The sequence below is a fragment of the Corapipo altera genome, unplaced genomic scaffold (assembly GCF_003945725.1).
Source record: "Corapipo altera isolate COAL_440 unplaced genomic scaffold, ASM394572v1 183, whole genome shotgun sequence".
NCBI lineage: Eukaryota > Metazoa > Chordata > Aves > Passeriformes > Pipridae > Corapipo > Corapipo altera.
This window is the reverse complement of record NW_020885026.1, coordinates 448,211-472,917: the sequence shown is the minus strand read 5'-3', so window position 1 is coordinate 472,917 and position 24,707 is coordinate 448,211. Positions and strand designations below refer to the sequence as shown.

The 24,707-nt window shown below is 44.2% G+C and overlaps 1 protein-coding gene across 8 annotated transcripts in view; it reads left to right on the top strand.

Moving 5' to 3' along the window:
• AGAP1 (ArfGAP with GTPase domain, ankyrin repeat and PH domain 1) overlaps positions 1-24,707 on the top strand; it is a 289,097-nt gene that overhangs the window by 135,528 nt on the left and 128,862 nt on the right. The window lies entirely within an intron of this gene.

The window sequence follows — 24,707 nt, the reverse complement described above, 5'->3', positions numbered from 1 at the left end:
CTGATGGAAAGTCATGGAGTCAGACAAATTTAAAAAAAAAAGGAATATTTTATGTTTCCTTAATGTGTTACATTGACGTTAATGCCATAAGAGCTCATAGATTTCTGCCAGCAAGAGTCACTGAGTTTCATTCTCTTTATTTATTTATTTATTTTAAATCCTACCCTAAAGTAATTCTCTGATTGTTTCTTAAAAGAGATAAGGACAAACTCCTGGTTTCACCAACAGCAGATGGTTTGTAGCTGACACATCAGGTGTGGTTATAACTCTTGCTCATTGCTACGAGTCAGGAGGAGATATTCCAGCTTTTGTTTGGAATAGAATTTTGATTGGGTTAAGCATCCTTGGAGAGACTGTGGAAACAAGGAGGAGGAGATGCCAGAAGATGTATCAGCCTCTGTAGAAATAGAAAGGCAGGAGCTTCCATTATCTAAAATACCAATATTTTAAAGAGGGGGGGAGATGAATCTCTGTTGTATAAAAGGAGCAGATGCTGCTCTTTAGGATAAACCAGTCAAGGATCTGTTTTTCAGTGCCCTGTTCATAAGAGAAGTGAGAGAATATTTGTTTTTTTCTGAGACTCTACCATGAACATGTTGTTTTGCCCAGGGCTTGATGCCAGCAGAGAACAGGCTCCCCCAGCTCCTGTGATTCCAGCCCCTGTAACAGTGCAGTGAGCAGGGCTGGGGCCTGCAGGAAGGAAGCAAGGCTTTCTTCTCTTTTCAGACTGTGGAGAATTTAATACATTGGGGATGTTCTCATCCTGTTTTGTGTGCAGGACTGCAAATCCTGGAGTGCCTGTCAGACAGAACGTGGGGAAGAGGTGTCAGAGTACTTTGAGGGAGAGGAGGAGGGAATGAGGGAGAGCAATGTAGGTATCAAAGAGACCATCAGTAAAGAAAGCCATAATACTACTTTAAAAAATGTATCAGAATTTCTCAGTGCTGAAGTGGTGCAATATATCCCAGAGGCACCTCTGTGCCATGTGCAGAGACTGACAGCACTGAGGGATCTCCACTGGTGCCCCCTGGCCACCAGCTGGCCCCTGGCCAGAGCCTTTGACTCGAGGTGGTCGAGATGATCATGTCTGGGTGCTGTAGGGAATGCTTACAAGGTGCAGTCTCTTTATTTGAGCCACCTGCATCTATCCAGGTAATTAAACCCAAAACAATGGCATCAGTCAGTGGCTGAGTGTGTGGTTTTATAACCATAGAAACACAGAATATCCTGAGCTGAAGGGACCCACAAGGATCACCAGTCCAGCTCCTGGCCCTGCCCAGGACACCCCAACAATCCCACCCTGTCCCTGAGGGTGTTGTCCAAATGCTCCTGGAGCTCTGGCAGCCTTGGGGCCGTGACCAAATCCTGGGGAGCCTGGTCAGTGCCAACCACCCTCTGGGGGAAGAACCTTTTTGTGATGTCCAACTAACCCCCCCCGAGCTCCCAAAACTCCCTGCAGTCCATTGGGTTGGCAGTGGCTCAGTGCTGGCACAGAGGGAGATCTCCAAATTGGCTGGTGGTCAGACACTGGAGAGCAGGAATAATGGGCTTTTCCTTATTTTTAGTGGATGAGATCTGGAATCACAGAATGGTTTGGGTTGGAAGGGACCTTTAAAGATCACGTAGACCAAGCCCCAAATGAACAGGGACCCCTTCCACCAAACCAGCTGCCCCAAGCCCCATCCAGCCTGATGGGGAAGCTCCTTCGAGGGAACAGTGGGAAAATGCCTTTGTTTGGAGGAGCTGCCGTGTGTGGGAGGTGAATCCATGTGCATCTGGAATGGCTTTTGTGACTGACTGGAGCTCTTCCTCCGAGGGCATGAGGAATTAGTCCGGAGCAGTGACATAAGAAGATTAAGTGGGAAGCTTATGACAGTTAGCAAGAGAGGCTGCCTGCTAGACTGGGGTTGACACAGTGATTATTAATATGTTGTAAAGATGTTTTGGGGATTCCACCATATTTGTATGGTTGCCAGCAAAACGTTGACAGTTGCATTGTGGTTAATAAATTCATTTAGATTTATAAGCATTGTTTACAGAACCTGTTCGCCTGCTGAAACTCTAACAGCATCTGTTCCTTGGTACTAATTAACTGCTAATTACGAATGAGCTTTGTGTGTTTGTCAGTATAACTGGCTCATGCATTTTGTAAGGAACATTAACAAATTGATTTACATAGTGGCAAAGCAATCAAAAGAGTAAACTGAACAGCACGCAGTTAAAGCCCTTTAGCCTCAGTTTTTGAAGGAAGCAAACTTTGGGCATTCTGAATATTTTCCTCATTCTTTTGGCTCCCTTTTAACTGTGTGAGAAATGTGTGTGAGTCTGAGTTGGGAATGGGGGGTGGTCCAGAATCCTTTGTGTCTGATTTTATTCTGTGGTGGTTTTGTGTTTGTTGTTTAATTTTAAAGTATTGGTGCTGTTGCCATGTAACACGTGTGAGGAAATGTTTATCCACAGTATAAGTGATGGCAGCAAATTAAAAATAATAAATGGCATGAAGGAGGAATATTGCTTGGGGGGGAGCAGGGGGTGTTTGAAACTTTGGCACTCTGACTGTTTTGGTTTGTTTGGTTTGGATCTTTGAAATATCCACTATGAAAACCCTTCCACCTTTGTTTAAATACTGTTTTCTCTAATCCTGCTTTTATTCTTCAAAAATCCTCTGACTGCAATAATTATCAGCACATCTTTAGGACAGTTTCAGCAGCCAGGCCAAATGTTGGCACTTACATCTTTTGAATTTAAAGGTAAAATTTGAATTTAAAGGGAATAATTGGCACAGGTTGGCCAGAGAAGCTGTGGCTGCCCCTGGATCCCTGGAAGTGTCCAAGGCCAGGTTGGATGGAGCTTGGAGCCACCTGGGCTAGTGGAAGGTGTCCCTGCCCATGGCAGGGAATGGGATGAGGTGGGCTTTCAGATTCCTTCTAACCCAAACCATTCTGGGATTCTGTAATTCAGTGGTGCAATTCTTAAAAAAAAAAAAATAATATCTCAATTTATTTTGCGTGAGTTAAAACAAGGAGAAAAATCATTTAACTGAGCGTTGTGTTTACTGTAAAGGATCCTTCATGTCATGATGAATTGGAGATGAAATGAAATTAAATGAAATCATCATTAGATGATTAAATGAAACCATCATCTGTATTATATTTCACTTACAGTTGTCCTAAAGCTGTAAAGCTTGAAGTGAATCTTGTAACTAGAAGAAGACAAAATCTTGTAACTAGGAGAAGACAAAAGCAATGCAAACACACACTGCAGGGTTTAGTTTTCCTGAGCAGAAAACTGTTCTAGTGAGGAACAGACACAGTGGTTTATGTGGACTAAAACTTGCCAGAAAAGCTGAATGACTTTTTTGATAGAATTTCAGACAAAGTGCATAAAGGAAACATAACAGATGTCAAATATTTGGATTTTAGTAAAGCATTTTGATACAGCCCTGCTGCATCTTAATTGAGAGTTGATCCAAATGGGTTTGGCTGAAAACTGCCGTGTGGATTGAATCTGGTCTGGAGGGGCACAAACAAAGCCTAAAGCCAGACCATGGTCTGGGCAGGCTGGAAGGGGCTGAGCTTTGTTCTGCTCTGGGGACAGTGCCACGTGTCTGCTGGAAAAGTGTAAATCCAGCCTTGTTTAAAAGAACCACGAAAACAGGGGCAGTGGGGCACAGTGAACTAGAACGGGAGATGGGTTTAACCCAGGTTAGCCCAAGCCCACCTGCTCAAACTTCTGGTTTAACCCAAGCCTGGGAGGTGTTTTGCCTTTTCTGGATACTTCACCAGGACACTTTTCCAGTGACTCCCAGGGACACGAACCTATCTGGAAATCCTTCCCTGTGAGGGTGCTGAGGCCCTGGCACAGGTTGCCCAGAGAAGCTGTGGCTGCCCCTGGATCCCTGGGAGTGTTCAAGACCAGGTTGGATGGGGCTTGGAGCAACCTGGGCTAGTGGAAGGTGTCCCTGCCCATGGCAGGGGGTGGGACTGGATGAGCTTTAAGGTCCCTTCCAACCCAAACCATTCCCTGATTTCAGAATTAGTACTAAGAGAAAGCTTCTGGACTTTGGGGACTGTCAGTCTGTGGAATGTTCCCTTATAAGGAAAAATAAAAGCTTAGTGATTTGGCTTTTCTTTAAAAAAGAAGGGGTGGATTTTCTTTTAAAATCCTGTTGAGACAGTGAGATTGTGTAGGTAAGTCTGAGCACTGAGTACATTTCTTTCCTCTACATAACTAATATGAGTCTTTGTCACAAAAGAAAAATACCAAGACATACCATTTGTGAAAGGGTTTATAGTACAGTATATCACCCTATTATGAATGACAGGATTTAAATGGTTGGGTAGAGAACTGGAGAACTGCTACAAATCAAGTAGCTGGATTAACATCTAATGCTCTCTTCTCGTGTGAATATTTCAGGGGGGGAATTAGGAAATCTTTGAGTGTAAGAGGTATTAGAAGGAATAATAAAATAGCAAAGGAAGTGGTTGAATTGTTTAGAAACTGCTGTTTGAAGTGAGCAATGCACTGGAATGGAGGAGGATTGAAGAGCAGGGATTGCTTAAGGTGGCAGGTACCATCACTTTAGTTATCAACATTTTACAGGCTCTTTCATGGCCAAATTAAAAATCAAAACAACTTTTTTTGTGGAGAGAGATGCACTGGAAATCCTTGACTAAAAGTGAGCCTTGAGCAGACTGGGTGAAAACTCTTCTCAGTAAATATGGAGATACGTGTGGTTGGTTTGCTTCATGTTAAGTACTCAAGTCTGATTCTGGAAATACACCATTGCCTGTGTACATTGATTTTTTTTTTTTGTGAGAGCTGGGTGTCCTGGAGCCAGGTAGATGTTCAGATTTCCAGTGCCATGGTGGGCAGGTGAGCTGCACAACCCCTTCCTGCTGGGGCAGGAGAGAGGGGCACCCATGCAGTGTAGCCAGCATTCTGAGAGCTGACATTCTGGGTTTGTTAAAGCTCATGCAAGGCAAAGAACTGCTCCAGAGCACGTTCTGAATTGGCCCTTTGCACAGTAAATGCTGCTGTGAATTGGTAGTTCATGGCAGTACTGTATTTGTAGCTGAGAAATAACAGGTGCATGATCACTGTTGGTGCTTTAATCTTGCAGCACAGTGATTTCTCTAAGTAATTCCTGATACAGATTAAGTCACACTTAGTTCAAATTAAGTGGCAGTTTTTAATGCTTATGTGATGTGAAACAAGAGGTTTCTTGCCTGTTTATGGAGCAAAAAGATTCCAAGCTCCCTGTTTCTGCAGCAGGCAAAGGCAGACGAAAGTGAGGAGCTTTGAAGGTAAGAGAAGAGGGGAAAGAGTGCCAGTGTGATGGATAACAGAATTGGAGGGACAGAGCTCAGATGGAAAATTGTGCTGCTGTGAGAAGCCAGGTGAGAGCAAAATCTGCATTTAACAGGTGAGAGGAAGGAGGGCGAGTATTGAACGAAGACTCTGAAGGAAATGGGAAGTGAGAATAAAAACCAGGTGACATTTTCAATAACATTAGAAATCTTCCAGTAAAAAGAGAAGCAAAGCACACTACTCTCCTTAGCTGGTCATTCCACCAGCCCAGGTTGCTCCAAGCCCCATCCAACCTGGCCTTGGACACTCCCAGCGATCCAGGGGCAGCCACAGCTTCTCTGGGCAACCTGTGCCAGGGCCTCTCCACCCTGCCAGGGAAGGATTTCTTCCCAATATCCAAACATGTTGCAATTCTTGCATCCCAAATGAGAGAATAAACAAGATGCTCCACAAGCAGGGAAGCTGCAGGTGATGGGGTTTTTCCTGTGTGGTTCCTCTCTCAGCTGTTGATCTCCCATGAGCTCAACCCTCCACACAGCATCTCCAATCCTCCCACCAACGGTGTTCCCTAAACCTGTGGGCTGAGAGCCTTGTTAAAAAAAAAAAAAAAGTGAGTTTTTTTCACTTTGCCTTGTGTGAGGGGTAGGAAACAACATGTGCCTCCTCTGCACTCTCTGCCAGAGGTTTGGAGGGACAGGAGTTGGAAATGGATCTGGATAGGTACACCTGCTTTCTGTTTCCTTTAATTATCCATCCATACTATGTCTGCCCCTCATTAAGGGGGATTGTGTCTTCGTGCTGCCTGTGAAGAGCTGTCCCCATTAAACTGGTTAAAATAGCAAGACATTAATGTGCCTCTGCCCTTTTTCCTGGGCTGGGTAAAGAATAATGGATCAGCACAAACTACTCAAAGATACCACAGTTTAAATACTTTAGCCATGCCTTGTCTATACCTATCTGACCAGTTTTCTCCCAGCTTCTAGGCTGGGAGTAGCATTGCTGCCCAAGAAATGTGGCTTTCCTGGTTATTTAGATTTGGGATTAGTTCCCTTTCAGCTGAAAGGGATCCCAGTGGCGGCTCCAGCTAAAAAGGACTTTGTTCTCTGCTATGTTAAATTGGCTGGTTAATTCTGGTGTTATTTACCCTGTAATTCATTAGTTTTACTCTACCATTGGCAGCTGACAGGCTGTAATTTCATGCCTTGCAATAAAAGATGTCTCATAATCTGCTTCATTTAGCAGCAAGAGAATTTAATGAAATTAACTGCAGTCCTAATTATGCCAGTGAATACTAAAGACTGCTATCAAGTTTCCTCAAAAAAGGACAAGGTCCACCTTATGAAGGATTTAGAATATAATTTCCTGGGAAAAGTTGCAAATGTCTTCTTCTATTGGCCAACAAGGGCCAATTACAAGAGCTGATATGACTTTAATGAACTAGTTTGTTCTGAGGATATCTCACAAGGAATAATAATTTTTTATTTTTGAGCAAGTTTTTAGAGGTTCCTCTCCTCAGAATAGCTGATCTATGAGAATTTGGTATTTTTGTTCTGTTTGGAAGGCTTTTCCCATGTCTTTTGTGGTGCCTTATGCTGAGCCTTAGCAACTCCAGGAGGTGGCTTGGGTGCCACATGCTTCAGGTGTGGGGTGGGGACAGGGGGGTTTGGGGGTCTTAACCCACAAGAATCAGGGAATTTGTCCTCACATTCATTGGAAGTTCACTTACACAAACACCACAATTGACAAGAAATAGGAAAACTCACAAAGAAACACAACTGATCAGGTTGGATGGGGCTTGGAGCAACCTGGGCTAGTGGAAGGTGTCCCTGCCCATGGCAGGGGGTGGCACTGGATGAGCCTTAAGGTCCCTCCCAAACTACTCCATTAATCAATAAAGGATTGATCCTGAGGAGCATTCCAAGTGCTGGGGAAACTCTGAGGCTCCTCTTTGCGATTTTTCTCAAGGGTTTCTACTGATAAATCCTTTTTTTTTGGTGCATATCCACGACTCTGTATTAAAAAGGCCTTTCTCTATTAGCTGGCAGGGTTTTCCTGATTTCCATTCCAAAGTATTGGTTGATGTATTTGCCAAATGTGCTCTAACTGCCTCCTAAGCACCGCCACACTTCGACAACATGATGTGAAATGTAACCGCCAGTTTATGGCTTAAATGATGTTAAATGTAGTTAATTGGAAAAACTTTTAACTGCAGAGAATTTCCCTGTGAATAGCCTTCATAATAACCACCCCACTATAAACCACAAAATGCTTTGCTCACAAGGACAACGGGACTATAAAGGTGAAGTGTATTGATCAAATTACCTGAGATAATAAACTTCGGATGAATAACTCCTCTATTGATGAATGGGAGAAGTCTTCTTTTTTCCCTAATCCTCTCAGTGTGATGGGAAGGCAACTGAGGGAACAGTATTGCAGAGAGTAGTTGTTTTGAGCAGAGTTTATATTTTTAAGTTAAAGAGCTGTGTGAAATTGTTGATGGAAAATGGCACTGGATTTTTTTTTTTTACTGTTTCTTTTTTTTTTTTTTAAGCTGTAATTTCTTGAAAGTACAGTCATCTTCCTTCAGATAAAAAGTTATAGGACTACATAAAAGTGAAAATGTGTGGGGAAAGAGCCTCAAAATGGTCGGTGTTTGCAGCAGCTTGCAAAGCTGCATAAAGGGTGAGCAGTGAACTCCTCTGTAGGGAGGTCAGAACACAGCTGGATTTGGGCACTGGATGTGCTCCTGTCAAAACAGGGAGGAGTTCAGGGCTCTGGAAAAGGGGGAGAAGTGTAGTGGAAGGGGGCTCAGGAGCAAATGAGATGCTCTGTTTTCTCTCAGCGCATCCTCGTTCCTGTGCAGGGATTTCACGAGTGTGTTACAATGATGGCAAAGACAGGGAAGGTGATGGGTGTGTCTGCCTTTCCCAACAGCTTGAGCTTGGGATTTGACCAGACATGGCAGCTACCTTGGCAACTCGAGACAAGTAACTTGCAATAAAACTAATGCAGAGCTTTTTATATATATATATATATATATATATATCAGAATGCAAACAGAAAATTCTCTATTTTTATTCAATGTACATTTATCCCATCATTGCATTTATGAGTGAAGGATAAAATGAGAGCTGAAGGAAATGGGATTCCTTTAAAAACCTTGTTGATGGAACAGGGGGCTTGGGACTAGATGGTCTTTTAGGCCTCCAACCCAAACCATTCTGTGATTTTGGAACAGCTTCAGAATTGTTGGTCAAAGTGAGCAGAGGCAGTACAGGGTAACTCAGATGTGGTGGTTTGTGCCACCAACTAAAAACCACTGGAATTTCAAAAGAACCACGAGGATCTGTTCGAGTGTCACTGTCACAGGACAAGCTTTAAAACTATTGACCTGAAAGGAAGATGTACCTATTTCAGGGGAATGGACTCAGCCATAAAAGGCAATAATATGAAATACTAAAATAAAAGTTAGGTTTGAAAGTGGTTGTGGTGAGGGAAGGCAGGGAGTCGATACTCAGAACAACCAGAGAAGCTCAGGATGGGTAGTGTTATTGTTTGGCATGTTGCCTAAAAGATAACCAAAGCTAAGCTGGCTGCCCCAGGGGGTTATGGTGTTCAAGAGTTTTTATTTTCAGGTTTTTAAAGGCTCCATCAAAACAGACAGCCTTTAGTTACAGCTGAATTTGTCCGTGTGATACACTTTAAAATCATTAGACACACAATTTGAATTGAAACTGTTAAATTGTGGAGGAAAAAAAATCCACGTCTGAAGTTTGTAGAAGAACAGATTTTTATCCTCTTAGGGAAGTCTTGAAAGATTGAGCTGAACAAGGTGGGATATAAGGAAGGTTTTGGGTATCAGCAGGACAAACGAGGAAGGGAACCAGAGGCAGGAACACATTTCAGGAAAGCATCACAGGAGCAAAGTGAACCATTGGACCACTTAATTCAAGTCCAGAAACATAAGTGTTAGTAAAATAAATCCTTTTAATAATAAGGTTTAATAATTACATTTTAATAAGGTAATAACCAAGACCAAATAATAATAATAATCGTCAAATAATAACAATCGAGGCCAGAGTATTAGTTCTATGTAATAATCATGTCTTTGCAGTGAAGAGCTTAAATAACGTGTATCAACCAATCTTGTTGTTGTACTGTGTTGTTCTTATTTTATTTGGTGCATACAAAGTATGGGCAAATGACCTGAAAGGCCTCACACCTTGAATGAGCCAAAATGTTGTGTCATAAACAGACTTCACAGGGATTTGGAATAGGACTTAGTGTGAGAAACAGACCCGAAGCTGGGATCCCTCATTGTGCATGGCAGAAGAAATTATCCTCTGTAAAGCATCCTGTGAGTGTGGTCACCTTGTTGTTTCATGTAAATATGGATAGATGGGGATGCAGACTCGCCTATGAAAAAAATAAAGAACATTATCCTGTAGAAATGGAAAGGCCAGAGCTGAGGGCAACCAAAGTGAAACAGGGATTTGAGACTATCCCTGCACTGAAAAGGTGGGAGCGAGACAGGTCTGCAGGCTTTGGAAAGAGATTAAGAGGAGCCTCCTTTGAATGGGCAGGATTGATTCCACAGGGATGTTTGAGCATGAGGCACGGGGGCAAGAACCTGAGCTGGAGGAGAGGCCAAGCACGGCAGGAACAGGGCTGGGATCTGAATAGTGATAAAACAGACATTTTTAGTGTGTTCCATGCAAAATTCAGTGTGGGTTATTAGCGAGCGTGGGCTCGGCTGAGGGTTTTTAGAGTTCAGCCCTTGTCGTGATTCGTTTTCCCTGGTTACCCTCAAACTTTGGAAGAATAACGTTTAGTTGATGTACCTCTGAGCACCAAACTCTTAGCGCCCAAAATTAAAAGCTGGATGGAAAATGCGAGCTAGATCAGAAGCCCGGGGAGGCAGCAAGTTGGCCGTGAAAGGGGACTTTGATGTCCCTAATGCCTATTGTTTAATGCCGGGTTGTGCTTTCAAATGCCAATGCACAGCATGGAGGCCTGGCCCTCCCATGGCGCCACAGAGGGTGCTTTGGGTGGTGGGGGAAAGAAAGGAGGAATCTTCCATCCTGCCAGCACGAAGTTGACGGGGAGGAAGGCTTTTGGAGATCTTTTTTTAAGGAACTGCGTGGCAAAGTGTGCAAAGCTGGGTGCTGTGCGTGCGGGTGTGCAAGGGAAAGTTAGCAGTCAGTCAGGTTTTATCTCTTAATGAATAGAGACTGCTGAAGTAAGGGTTAGGTAATTGAGTTTATAATTAATTAGCCATAACCCTCATCAGATAAAGCAGTTGTCGAGATTTTTTTTTATCTCCTTTCTCTCCCCAGGGCCTGCCCTTCTTTGTCCTTGCGCTGACAGCCAGCACTTATCTCAGGCCTTCTCCAGGCCCGTGCCCATCAACCCCTCCTCCCTTGGGCCGGGCTTTGGTGGTCAGCAGGGCCCTGTATTGTCCTGCCCGGCTCCCAATCAGCCTGGCTGTCCTGCCGGGATGATGAATTAGCAGTAGGAGTTGACGTGGAGGTGAACTCCAGATCGGGCTCCCGATAGCTCCCCAGCAGCCTCTGTGTGTTCGTCACTGTCCCGGCGCTGATCCGCCGCTGACACCTCCCAACAAAGAGCTTAAAGAGGGAGATTGAGCAAAAGAAATGGGGCACTTCTCCAGAAAGTTGGGAGGCTTACAAAGAGCCCTTAATTTCTTCCGCTATGCGATTCACCTCGACAATACCAGGAAAAGAAATTAGATTTTACGCCGTTTCTTTTGGTGGCCTTATCTCCCTTATACTGTGGGTTGAACTGGTTTGCTTGCAGTAGGGGGAGAAAATTTAGACCCCTATCTTAAAAACGTCAAGATTGTAAAAGGTGTCCAGTCTCTGCCTGTTGAGCTGGATGAAGGGGATTTGGGTGTCAAATTTATCCTCCCTCAAAGCAGCATCCTTTTAGGGACACATCGGGGGAAAGGAGCTTTCTTGCTGTGTTTACAGCAGGCTCGTGGCACTGAGCTGGGTTTACAGACAGGTTTACCTGCTGGAGGAGAATAAGGTTCAGAAACAATCATGAGGGTTTTCCCTTCATCTGGAATTTTTGAGTTGGAGATGAAGACTCCCGTGTCTTACAGTATTGACTCCAGGCTCTGGGTGGGCACCAGGTCTCCTTAGTCTGAGCAGCAGCACTAGGAAAGTCTCTCAATGCAAGAAAGGCTTGATTCTTTTTGGAAACACATAAAGCATTATTTTTGTGTGTTCTCTCCAGTAAACTGGTGAAGTTTTCCTTTTTCCTTGGCATTTCAGCAACAATATACATTTTTGGTTTGAGTTCAGTTCTTCTTGGACTCAAGCTTCCCTGGGCGCACGTACAGCTTTCTAGGTCCTCCCAAAAGTTAAGTCAGTAAAACATCAGTTAACCTCTTCTTGAGATGACAGTGTAACTGCTTCCAAGACATTCCTGATGGCAGGACAGAGCTGTTCCATTTTGGAATAGCGGCTTGGTTGTCCCAGTGGGTTGTACAGCCCAGCAGCTGCTGTTGCTGTGGTGCTTGTGGTTTTTGAAGCCCTTCAGTTGTGCAAGGTATTTATTTTATACAAGCACAGAAAGCAAATTTTTTAAACTGCTAATTAATTGGAAGAGTAAAGGAAGTGAGTAAAGGAAGTCTCCTGTTTGAGACAGGAGAAATTCCCATTAGAGATGCAAAAGCATTTTTTTTCCCCTGCCAAATTCAAATACCAGAGCTAATACCTAAAGGGGCTGTGAAATCTCCACCTTTGGAGACAGCTGCAAGAGTGACACTGACACTTGTGGAACAGTGGTGCCGTGTATGTTTGTATTTCAGTGAATTTAGCTTCTCTTAGGTCAGTTCAAATTGGAGGACGAGGTTGCTGGAGGCTCACGTGGATTTTCCTACGTGCAGCTCCTTGGAGTGACCGTGTCTGTGCCTTGCAAAGGGAGCAAAGAGCCTTCTGTCTCCCAGAGAGACACTCAGCTGGGTGTTTTCCAGGTGAGAGAGCCCAAGCATGAATGGAGTGGAAGGGAAGAAGGTGATGATCACCCCTGATGCAGGAACTCTGCACCAAAGGGTTCTCCATGTCGAGGATTTGTGTTTCAAATGAATGTCAACCTTGGATGATGTTCCCTCCTGCAGAAGGATAACTGAGTGCACGTTACTTTTAATTCTAGGAAACAGTGGAGGGGAAAAAGCTTTTGCTTTAGGTTTGAGTCTGAAATGTCACATGCCGGGAAATTCTATCCTTGAACAATTTTTTTTAAAGCAAAGCTGGCAGTGTCATCTGGAAAACTGGTGTGGATTAATAGGATGGATTCAGCAGGGTTGGTCAAGTGTTTACACGTTTGGGTTTGTGAGAGAAGGAAATTCTACTTGTTTAGTTGTTACTGGATTTTTTTTTAACACTAGTGTATTGCAAATATATATATTATATATATAAAAATCTATCCTAAATTTGTGTATAGACCTAATAATACAATACATATCAACGTGGTTAATGTATTTGTGCTTTCAAGCTTTTTTCTTTTGAACAGTGCACATTTTATTCTCTTAATACCCATTTGCCTATAGGTGTTGGAGATAACTGTGTGTGTAGTAGATGAACTCGGTTTCAGCCTTTTTAGTTGCTGTTGGTAAAGGAAATTAAGGGCTTTATACCTAAAGGAATGTTAAAATGAGGTTTTAGCTGTGATCTTCAAGTGTTCAGATCTTCAGAAGCAAGTGGAGTGTGTTACAGGACATGGTAAAGAATATCCATATTTAAATCAATACTGAGATTTACTGATGCTAAATAGAGAAGTAAGGAGGTAAGAAATAATATTTTGTAGCCTTCAAAAACTTGGGAAATAGGCTTATGGATTGGGATAAGGAGAGAGAGAGATCATTCACCATCTGGGCAAAACAGACTCAACTTGGGGAAAAAATAATGTCATTTATTACCAAACAAATCAGTAATGAAAAAATAAATTCAAATCTTAAAAAAAACCAAAAAAAACCCAAACAAAAAAAAAAACCAAAACAAAAAAACCACAAACCACATTGCCCCACCCTCTCTTCTTCTCAGCCTCAACTTCACTCCCAAGTTTCTCTTTCTTCCTCACAAGGAAGAGGGAGATGGGGAATGGGGCTGTGACCAGTTCATCACATGCCTCTGCTGCTCCTTCCTCCTCGGTGGGAGGAATCCTCATACTCTTCCCTGCTCCAGTGTGGGTCCATCCCATGGAGACAGTCCCCCACGAGCTTCTCCTTCCCATGGACTGCAGTTCTTCAGGAACTGCTCCTGTGTGGGTCCCTTCCACGGGGTCAGTGTTTTTGCTAATTGCCAGTGACAGCAACATCATTGTTTGGCACGTCTGGGAGTATGGGAGGATGTTTCTGAAAGGCTGGGCAAGAGTCAGGAATGCAGTTATGGTTGGAAAGACTGGAGTTTCTCTGCAGTTAGGAATCTGAGGGCTTTTGAGGTGTTCACACTTGGAGAGAAGCAGTTTAAGGGCAGTGATAAGAGAGCAAAACCTTCTCTTTCCTGGAAAAATTTTCAGGATTAATTTCAGTTATGACTTATTTGCAAATTTGTTCTGTGGGTAGGAAACAAAGCGAGTGGGATTTTCCCCTGGGGGGTGTCATGGAAAGCTGTGATTTCCTGGGCCACGTCCATGCTTGCTTTCCCCACTCCGGTGCTTCCAGAGCGGGGATTGATGGGCCCCTCTCCCTTCAGGAGTTTGCTAAATTGATTTTATCATTGCTTTTTGTCACTTTTCTAGAAGTAACATGGAAGTGCCACCAAAAGGGTCCGACTGACGTACCGGGGTGTTAAAGTTGGTCAGACTGGTGTCAGCAGCAGCCATAATTGACAAATAATACCCCTCATAAATACTGCCAGGCTTTTCAATTAGTTTTCATCTCAAATTCGGGATGCAAAATGATGGCCTGTCAACTGACAATGGATGACAAAAATTAATAAATTGTCTTCTAAATAGTATGGACACTTAAGAAAAATTGGGCAGCCAATTTAGCACAGCATGAACAGGGGGGAACCTTTTGTACTGTTGCCGTGCCACTAATGTTGTCTGGGTCTTTATTAATGGTGCTTGGCTGCTGCTGACAGTTTTGTTGCTACTGGCAACTTTCTTCATTAAAATTAAAGCCAGCGTCAAATCCCATTAGCTGCACTCTGGGTACCTTGCATTTTTATTTTTATATAGATATATTTAGTTTTTTTTGTCTTTACAAACACGTTCTCTGTCGATAGAAAGTTGGGAAAGGTGGTTAAAAATTAGTCTTTCGTCTCATGCGTGGCTGATTGCTTAACTAAATAATGGATTATAGGGGTTTTTTGAGGGAGATTTCCTCCACCATGCTACTACAGCATGTCTAGTCTACAGCCAAGTAACTGTGCAGAGAAATCCATAAATGAGCTTTATAAATTGCCTGTTCTGAACACTGTTCTTCTGTATTGCCTGCGAGCTGGTTGGTTCTGGGATACTCATAAAACAACCGTAGCCTCTGGAGGAGAGCAGCTCACTTGTAGGGTGTTCTTCTGCTGCCTCTTCCACTGAAATATTAATGAGGTTCAATAGCTGCTTAATACTGAGGGATCAACATGTGTGAGAGGCAGCTCTTGGAGGGAAAATACACTGGGTATGTCTTTACCTGATTTTGGAGAGGATCTTTGTTCCTGGAAGCATCTGTAGAGTTTCTGCTTTAACAAGTCCTGGATTGACTCCTTAAGCTGAAGGAGAGCAGTGTTAGGTGGATATTGGGAAGGAATTGTTCCCTGGGAGGGTGGGGAGGCCCTGGCACAGGGTGCCCAGAGAAGCTGTGGCTGCCCCTGGATCCCTGGGAGTGTCCAAGGCCAGGTTGGACGGGGCTGGGAGCAACCTGGGCTAGTGGAAGGTGTCCCTGCCCATGGCAGGGGGTGGAGCTGGATGAGCTTTAAGACCCCTTCCAACCCAAACCATTCTGGGATTTTATGTCTCTGATGGTTTGGGTTTCCTTCTCTCTAATGGATTGGGTTTACATCCCAAGTACACAGTGGGCAGAGAGGCAGGACAAAGTCTTCAGTTGAAACCTTCATTTTGCTGTTACGATCCCAAAAATGCCCTTGGATTCAGGAATTGGGGTGGTTGAGCTTGTGTCCAGGCTTTGAAGGAGTAGCACCTTGAATCTGCAGGTAAAGCCAGGCTGCAGTGTGAGGCAGGATGGGTTCCATGCAGAAATCCAGCAAGTAACTCCAGATGTTTGTATCTTCTGACACTCTTTTCATAGCAGTATGAATAGAGCAAGTGCTGAATAGGAAATGCCAGTGAGACGTGCACTGGAATGGTCGTGCTGGGGAATGATCTTAGGTGGTAAGTGAAAAACAATTAGCAGTTCAAATGGTCTTTGAAACTGGTGCACTTTACAGCAGTTTTTTGGCTGAAAGCTGTGCTGTGTGGCTCAAATTTCACTTCCAATTCAGCTGAACTGTGTGTTGAATGACCCTCTTGGTCTCAAGAACGAGTATTTTATAGAAATGAAATAAACTGGTGTCATGGAATTAGCATCAGTCTAATAAATCCAAGCTGTGCTTTAGCTCTTCTGCTAAATTTTCCCAGTTTAAAAAATAAATAAATAAAAAAAAGGCATCAGTAGTTAATTGTTGACTGAAGCTTAATATCTGTTGAGGCAAATGAGCCATGAAATATTGTGCACAGGAAGTATTGTATCTGGAGTGAGTTTAACATTAAAACAATATTGCAGTTTTGAACTTGCTGACACAATATGCAGAATCCTTTATTTTGAAATGGCCCTGATTGATGCGAAGCTCGGGGAGTGTGGCAGAGGAGGAGTCAGTGCTGTACATAAAGCAAAGCAGACCCAGACAAAACCACCCTCTGGGGGAAGAACCTTTCCCTGATGTCCAGGCTAAACCTCCCCTGACACAACTTCATATGTTAAAAAAAATTCAGTATAGATGAAGCAAGTGAAGAGAGGTGGCTTCTGGGAGCCAAAGAGGTTCCTTTCTCCTCCACTAGGCCTTGAGTTGGTCTTTGAGGAAAGGTGAAAACCCCCAGACCCTTGTTTTCTGTCTGCTGATCAGCAAAAGTCATCTGAGGTGCTCCTTACTGAGGTTTTTTCTAGGGAAATTTTACACACAGTAACACACAGGTCTTCTCCTAAAGCTCCCCACAGTCCTTGGCCAGTACTGGAAGGGTTTTGAGTGAATTAGCTACACATTTTTATATATTTCCAGCTGAAGCCGGAGAGATTTTGTTTTCAGATGATAAAGTACAGGTTGATTCATCAAGAAGAAAACAAAGGCAGTTGTGTATGTTCTGGAAAGGATTATTTAAAAAGATGTGTCTCTGCTGCCCCAAGCAGATAAATCACCATTTTTATGAGCTGTTCAGCTCAGTGTCTACTCAGATGTCGAGCAAGTAGCAAAGGGATGTGGTCGTAGCTGTCTCTTTATACAGTTGTCTTGTGTGTCTGGGCATGTTCTGCATTTATCTAAGTATTTCCCTTGTCTTGAAGATGAAGTTTGCATTTTTTGCAGCTCTTTTAGGGATACGAAACATAATTTCTTGAACTGAAGGAAATAGGATTAAACCCAGTTATGTCATATTTGACTCAACCCTTGGCATGGGTCACCCCTTTGAGCCCATTAATCTGCTCGTGTGGCTGCCCTGACTCACCTTCTGTTGCCTCACGAAGCTGCAGGTGTGTGAAAGCCTGAGGGGAATGGGGTATAAAGCCTTTCTAAATGAGTTTCCCAGGACAGACGTAGCACTGGTGATCCCTCCCTGAGCTAAGCACAGTTGCTGCTGCTTCTTCTTGGATCTTTGGGGCAGTTGGAATGCCAGGACATGGGCACATCTTCCCTCAAATCCGTCTGTGCATCCCTAGGCCGGTGAGGAGATGAGGAGAGACGTTGCACTGGCTGAGTTTGGGGTTATGGGTGCATTTTGGGGTGTTTCCCTGGCTCTGAAGCAGCTCTGTGTCTGCAAGATGTTAATCCCATATGTGCCATTTCCCTCGGCAGGCAAGGTGAGTCTGTTGAAGGGGATGAAGGAATGTTTTGAAGGTTCCTTTCTCTTTTTGCTGCTAATGTTGAGAGGATAATGCTCAACATACGGTCACTGCATCTCTGAAGGACTGTCCCCTGCATTCCTGTTCCTCTGGGTGAACTGGACATCCCGGGTACATAAACAGTAACACACATATTTCCTGTATTTTCCTTTTTTTCCTCCTGGTCTAGGAGAGGTTTGAGGAAAGAGAATGGGGTGGGTGTATGGAGGAGTGATGGAGCATCGTGATGGGCCCTGAGCAACCTGGGCTGGTGGGAGGTGTCCCTGCCCGTGGCAGGGGGTTGGGACAAGATGAGATTTAAGGTCCCTTCCAGCCCAGACCATTCCATGACTCTGTGGTCGTTGAGTGTGGAACCAGTTCAGTGTGTCCTGGCAGACAGGTCCCATCATGGAGCAGTGCAGGGAGTGTCACCTCCTGTTCAGCAAGTGTCTGTAGTGGGGTCACTGACACTCATGGTCCTTGACTGGAGTACAAGTTGTAAAGGTAAAAAAAAATGAGGCAATTAGGAAATACTGTTAATCAGAATAATGAAGATGGTGCCCTTCTACTGGAAAGGAAGAAAAAAAGATACTTCCTACCTTGCCCCTACCGAAGTTTGAGGGCCAGAAGTGTAACTGTTCAGCAAAATTAATTTTTCATTCAGAACGCTCCCTTTGATTAAAGAAAATTAAATATAAATTTAAAAATCCCGTCGTAGAGCAGGGTTTCTGAGGATGGTTGGCAAAGACCTCTTTTGGTCCCAAAATTTCCCAACATGAAGTGTGAATCCTTTCTGCACAATAACATGAACACAGTTTAAGGGAAAAAAAGGAACACACACACACACACTTTTTTTTTTTTCCCCCTGCCAGCGTTCCTGGGTTTGTTATTCAGTCGCTGCTGTATTAAATTGGATTTTGTGTCCATCATTATTAAAATGTGAAGTGTGTCGGTCACAAAGCATACATTTCAGGGCAGTTAGCTGAATAATTCTTTTCTTTATTATCCCAAATTACTGCTGAGCTCTGGAGAGGTGAGCAGTTTAGCCAATTATTGCCATTTGAGCTGGATTTGTGGGTGATTAGCTCCTGGTCGAATTCAGTCCTGGCAAGGGCTTTGAAGCCTTGGCTTGTGTGATTTTCACAGCGGTGAGGTAGGAATAGACACGGCTAATGACAGGAAGGTCGCGTGGGTGAGGTGACCTGCGAGGGGGGGGCCCGGGTTTAGCAAATAGGGCATCCACAATAACAAGTGTGTCACTAACCCCGCCGTGCATAATCGGAGTTTTATAGGATTGTTGGAGATGCTGACAGCTCAATTAAAGTGTAACCCTTTGTACCAGATACCCCGGCAGAACGACAGAAATATTACCAACAAAAAAGGGAGGGGGCCACAAGGGAACTGGTTAAAGATCCAGGGTTCTTTTTCTTTCCCCCCTTCATCGGAGCCTGCACAGAACAAGCTGCAGAAAGCATCCATTTGTGAAATAATAGGTTGTCCAGGGGAGGGGTATGGTGCCAAACATGGCTACAAAAAAAAAGCTGCTCTTAAGTGGTCTTCCTGATGTTTCTATGGAAACACTATAGTGTCAGGAGAGAAAGTTAAAATTGGGTTTTAAGCTTTTCATGGTTTTTCTCCCCTTCCACACACCCCCCCCCCCAAACCTCTGCTTGATATGAAATGTGATAAAGAGAATTTCAGGGTCCAGGGAACGGAAGGTGGATTGTCTCCCTAGAAGTTGTAATGCCTGCACCATAATTCCTTATTTTGTGTCACCCACCCAACTCTCAACACACAACATTTGTTTCTTAAGGGAAATAACTGTTTTGTTGCCTCTTTTTCATGCCTGACCCTTGAGCCATTTCCCCTGCCACGAACATTTCTGCTGCTGGAGCCTTTCCCAAATTAACTGTGCCACTCAGTCGTGTCTGCTCACACCGAATGCACTTCCCAGCGTTGTTTTTCCTTAGAGTTCAGTTTGAGGAGCAGTGTTTGTGCTTGGTGTGGATGCAGGGCTCGTCTGTGGCCGTGCAAGAGGCAGGAGTTGAGCCGGAGCCCTTGGCATCCTGCTCCCTTGGGCAGCGGGAGGATGATTTGCATCACGGTGCATTTTGCATCAGCGCTGAGACAGTGTCAGGGAAACCACAGCTGCCAGTGCCAAGGGGTTAATAAACCGACTCCTGCACGTTATTAGGGGCTGGGATGTTTTTTGTTGTGTTTTTTTAACAATCCAGGGTAAGCAGAAGAAGCCTCAGAAGGCAACGCGGGCAGAAACTACAGCAAGGCAGGAAAATATTTTGACTTGCTGGGTGCTGTGCCCTGTTCAGAGTGGAAAACCAGGGTTAGAGTGGGAGATGTGCCAGCCCTTTAAATACCTGTTCTACTCCATAGGGAGGACGTATAGTAACTGGAGAGTTTGCATTGTATAAAGTCTAATGTAGCTCAAGGGAAGGAGTGCCCTGTTCCCAAAGCTGCCAGTCGAGGGAGAACTCGAGAAGTCTGAGGCACGTGATGGGATTGTTGGGGTGGCCTGTGCAGGGCCAGGAGTTGGACTGGATGATCCTTGTGGGTCCCTTCCAACTCTGGATAGCCTGCAATTCCAGGTCTCCTGCTGTGCTGAGTGTCTCTGTCCTTCAGCCACGTGTCCCATGTTGTCTTTTGCCACGACTGTTGTGAGAACTTCCCGTAAAATCATTTGCTGCCTGTCAGAGGAACTGTGAGCAATCATTAATCAAGGCCAGGCTGGACAGGGCTTGGAGCAACCTGGGCTAGTGGAAGGTGTCCCTGCCCGTGGCAGGGGGTGGAATGAGATGAGCTTTAAGGTCCCTTCCAACCCAAACCAGTCTGGGATTAAAATGAAAAATGCAGTAACAGTGAGCACTAAGTTTGTTCTTCCCATTTACCATCTCCCTCGTGCTGATGTTCCACGCAGGAATTTGGTAGCTGTCCTTTGTTGGAGGTGACAGTTGCTGGGGCTGTGATGCACTATAAGACTTGCTTCATCAGCACTGGGATTTTTTCAGTACATCTTTCTAATTTTCCTTCGTAGCTTGTGTGCAGAGAGCTTGGAAAATAATGAGTTGGAGGTTGATTGTCCTTCAAGTTTGAGCAAAGCCATTATCTTTTGCTCCAAGTTAGATGTTAGATCCTCTCTGTTCTTTGTCTCCAGATGGAAATCGTGGCTGATCAGCCTCAGCATTAGGTAACCATTCATGGTGTAATTACCTGCTGCACAGAGTTACTGCCTTGTGTTTAGGGAATGTTAAAAGAGAATTGGGTGCAATGTTCTGATTTCATTTTGTCCTAAAAGTGCATAACATAAATTTGCATAGTTTCCTCTGTGTGGAAGCATCTTTGACTTTGTAGTGAAACTGCTGCTACTGTAGAGTCAGTTTTTATGGAAAGGAGGGGGGGCACTTTCCATGTGCCTGGATGCAGTTGAGAATATTTGGAGGTTTTAGGGATTTTTTTTGCAGTGTTATAGTTAGATACTGAAGTTGGAGAATATTTGAGGTTGCCTGTTCTCACATGTCTTCAGAGCCACTCCAGTTTCTTGTAACCTTTATTTTGTGGTTCAGTTGATCCCCAGTTGTGCCCTGTTACTGTAGGAGATCATAGAATCCCACACTGTTTTGGGTTGGGAGGGACCTTAAGACCCATCCCGTTCCACCCCCTGCCATGGGCGGGGACACCTCCCACTAGCCCAGGTTGCTCCAAACCCTGTCCAACCTGGCCTTGGACACTTCCAGGGATCCAGGGGCAACCACAGCTTCTCTGGGCAACCTGTGCCAGGGCCTCCCCACCCTCACAGGGAAGGATTCCTTCCCACTATCCCATCTATCCCTGCCCTCTGGCAGTGGGAAGCCATTCCCCGCTGTCCTGTCACTCCAGGCCCTTGTCCAAAGTGCCTCTCCCTCTTTTATGAGCCCCCTTTAGGTACTGGAAGGGAGAGGGATATTTGTTACAGGTTTCCAAGTGTAAAAACATAAACCAGCCTCATATCTCACTGACCAGAAGACCAAGGAGCATTCCCTTAAATTCCTGGGGAAGGAAAGACCTAACTTCATGAAACAGCAAAAACAAGTTACTTTTGTATGGAAGGATTCCAAATACATTGGGAATCTTCAGCAGTTTATTTCCTAGAGGGTTAGTTGCATACTTTGGTGTCTGCTCAGATTTCACTGTTGAAGTGACAGCAACCTGGTCTACTGGATGGTGTCCCTGCCCATGGCAGAGGGTGGAATGAGCTGAGCTTTAAGGTCCTTTCCAACCTGAACCATTCTGGGATTCTGTGATGTGATGATATGACTGCCATGAGCTTAAATGGACTCTAATGCTGGAAACCTGTTACAGTTAAATCTTCTGGAAGCAAGAAATAACAGTTAAGAATTACTCTCTTGTTTATTATTAGGATGAACTAGATTGGTCCCAGTGGTGCTGGACAGACTGTGCAGAGTTGGCTGGTCATGCAGTCCTGGAGGATTCAGCAGCATTTGTTGCCCGTGTTACTGCATTTAAAGGAAATGTTTTGTTGTCCAGAATTTGTATGTAACAGTTAGTTTGTGATCCTGGCTGAGTGGCTGCCCTTGGACTTACTTGAGGGAAGATTTTTCTGATGAACTGAGTTTTTCTTTTGTGAACAGGATGCACATGATTCCTAGAAAATTTCTAGCAGTGCTGGCTACTGATCACGGCTGTGAGAACTACAGACCTGAGTGGAAAATTAGGAATTTACACTGTTAATGACTAAGTGTGAGATTACCTGTTTCGTTGTGTCAGAACAGCAGCAGTGGGGTGGGCTAAAAATCAGGGAAGGGAAGAAAGGAGAGGCTGGCAGAAGTTCACACCACAGCCGTGGCAGTGGGATGAACTTCTGAAAGAAATTAGACACCATTAGAGCCACAGAATGGTTTGGGTTGGATGGGACCCTAAAGATCATCTAGTTCCAGCTGCCAGCCTTGGGATTACCACATTTCCTTTTCCTGAAGGTCCAGTCTTGGCTCTGCTCCCTTCCAAGGCCATTTTCAGGGCTTCTCACCTACCAGCATCTTCGATGGGGCATGAAGCCACTTTGGGAGGCCACTTTTTAAAATGCTGCTAATTTGCTGTTTAGGACCCCGCATATTTCCACAGAACAAACGTGTGGTTGTTTCCCAGGGGTGCTGGTTTGTGCTCAGAGCTGGCAGGGTTGGCAGTGTCTGCAGCAGCCGGGTTTTGCGCGCTCAGGTGAGCCGGGTGTGCTGTGTGTGGTGCTCCCTTGGCTGGAGTTGGGATGTTGTTTTTTATCCACCTTGACTGCAATCAATGCAGCGCTGGCGGCCTTTCATTAGCTGCTGCTGCTCCCACGGAGCTGTTGGGATGCAGAGGCACTGGGATGCAGAGCCACTGGCAGTCTGTAACTCGCGCGGGTGCCCCGGAGCTCAGCGGCGTAAGCTGATTGACTCAGTTAAGGCCCCAGCCTCTAACAGCAAATGCAATCAATAAATCTTTGTTGGTAAATAATTGCTATCGAACAGAGTTTTAATATAAATTTATGAGTGGTGTTTTATCACAGCTTGAGGCTACAGCAAGCCACTGAGTGATGGATTTCAGATCGCACTTACATTCATTACATTAACTTTGTAAGTTATTTAAAGCTTGTACACTTAACATTGCTTTTGGCTTCCAATGACCTCCTGGGAGTAGACGTAGCACACACATTACTAATAAAGAGCTGGTGGAACGTCCAGGCAGCTCCTCTGTTTGCTTTGTGTTCCTCCAGCAAAACCTGGGGAGGGAGGTCCGTGCACTCCAGTTGGAGCCTTTTTCCTCTGGCTCCTTAAAAACACAAGCTGGAGGAGTCTGGTAGGAGAAGCCATTCCTCTGTTAGACACAGAATTGCAATTTTGGAGGGAAGGTGGTAAAAAAAAAAAAGAAGTGTGAAATTGTTCCCGGTTTGTGTGGAAATTGGAGGTGTTAAATTCTCAGTGTTGAGTCTGGAGGCTTTGGGTCAGCTACACCCGACTGCAGATGGAAGACTAAGAAATGAAAGGTTTCCTACAAATTAGGAAAAACGATGTTATCAATTAATAACAACTTGAGGCAGAGACTATTTAGACCAAAAATACTGGGTATTTGGAAGTAGGAGATTGCCTGGGTCTCTTACTGCTCAGCTTGGGGACCAAAGGTGGGTTTTGCAGTGTGTTCTGTGTGCGTGGGGACCTGTTTGGTGGGGACTGGGGACATGCCCAAGCTGCCTCTCAGTTGCCTTGGAGGTAGCAGAGGTCGGTGGGAACCCGTGGAACTCATTTCCCAGGCACAGTATCTAATGTGACTTAGACATAAAGTGAGTGAAGCAAAGGGCTTTTTCTTTAAAGGAACATTTCTTTGTCATATCAGGGCCATTTATTTTTTTTAAATTTGGTTAATGTTAAAGTGCATTTATAACTGATATAAACTCCAATTCTAAGACGATTTCTCCGGATCATTCTATAAAATTATCACAAATTGGTGGCCCTGGGGGGAAAAATGTGGTTTATATGGGCTACTTCACTTTATAACACCAAGTTCTTGTATTCAGAGCAGTTTCCTCTCCAGGTACTTTAAGATACCTTTAATTCTCACATAATGTGAAAATGAATCTGTTTGCTAAAGGAATGCCTGAAGGAAATGGATTGGGAAGCCTGGTTTGTTAGTTAGGCACACAAATAGGTACATCATTCATATCTAATGCTGATCTGGATTTTTTTTACATCAAGCACAGAATTCCACTTTAAAAAGTATGGTGAAACCTCATTTTGAATAAATTTCTTCATTTAGATCCATAGCTAGAATGCCAGAATTCACACCTAGATAGTAGCAAAGCTTCTGTGGACTAAAAATCATGACCGTGTTAGGTTTTTGCTATTTATTGAGTTTATAATTGGCATGAATTGATAATTATGGAAGTAATTACATGTTGTCTGTATGGCAGAGGGACAGTTAAAAGGTGTGAAGTATATAAACTTTAATTTGTTCGAAACTTAAAAAAAAAAAAAGGCAGAGGGGGGGAAAAAAAAGATCACCATTGTGTTCCTTACTACTTTTTTCGCCATTAAAAGGTCTGAAGAACAAACCAGTGCAGGGAAGGTGTAATTTTTGATCCCCACAGCACAGCACTAACTAGAATTGGGTCCCCCTGAACGGCAGTGAACGTGCTGCAGGTGAGGTATGAAAGATGGGAAAGGTGAAGCCACGGATCACCTCCTATAGACAAACAGGAGAGTCAAAGGCAGAAACAAGCTTTCATTTTTTAATAGAAGAAAACAACGTCTGTCCCCACTGGCACACGGTAATTGGGCTGTGCCGCAGGAGCTTCTGTGAGGAG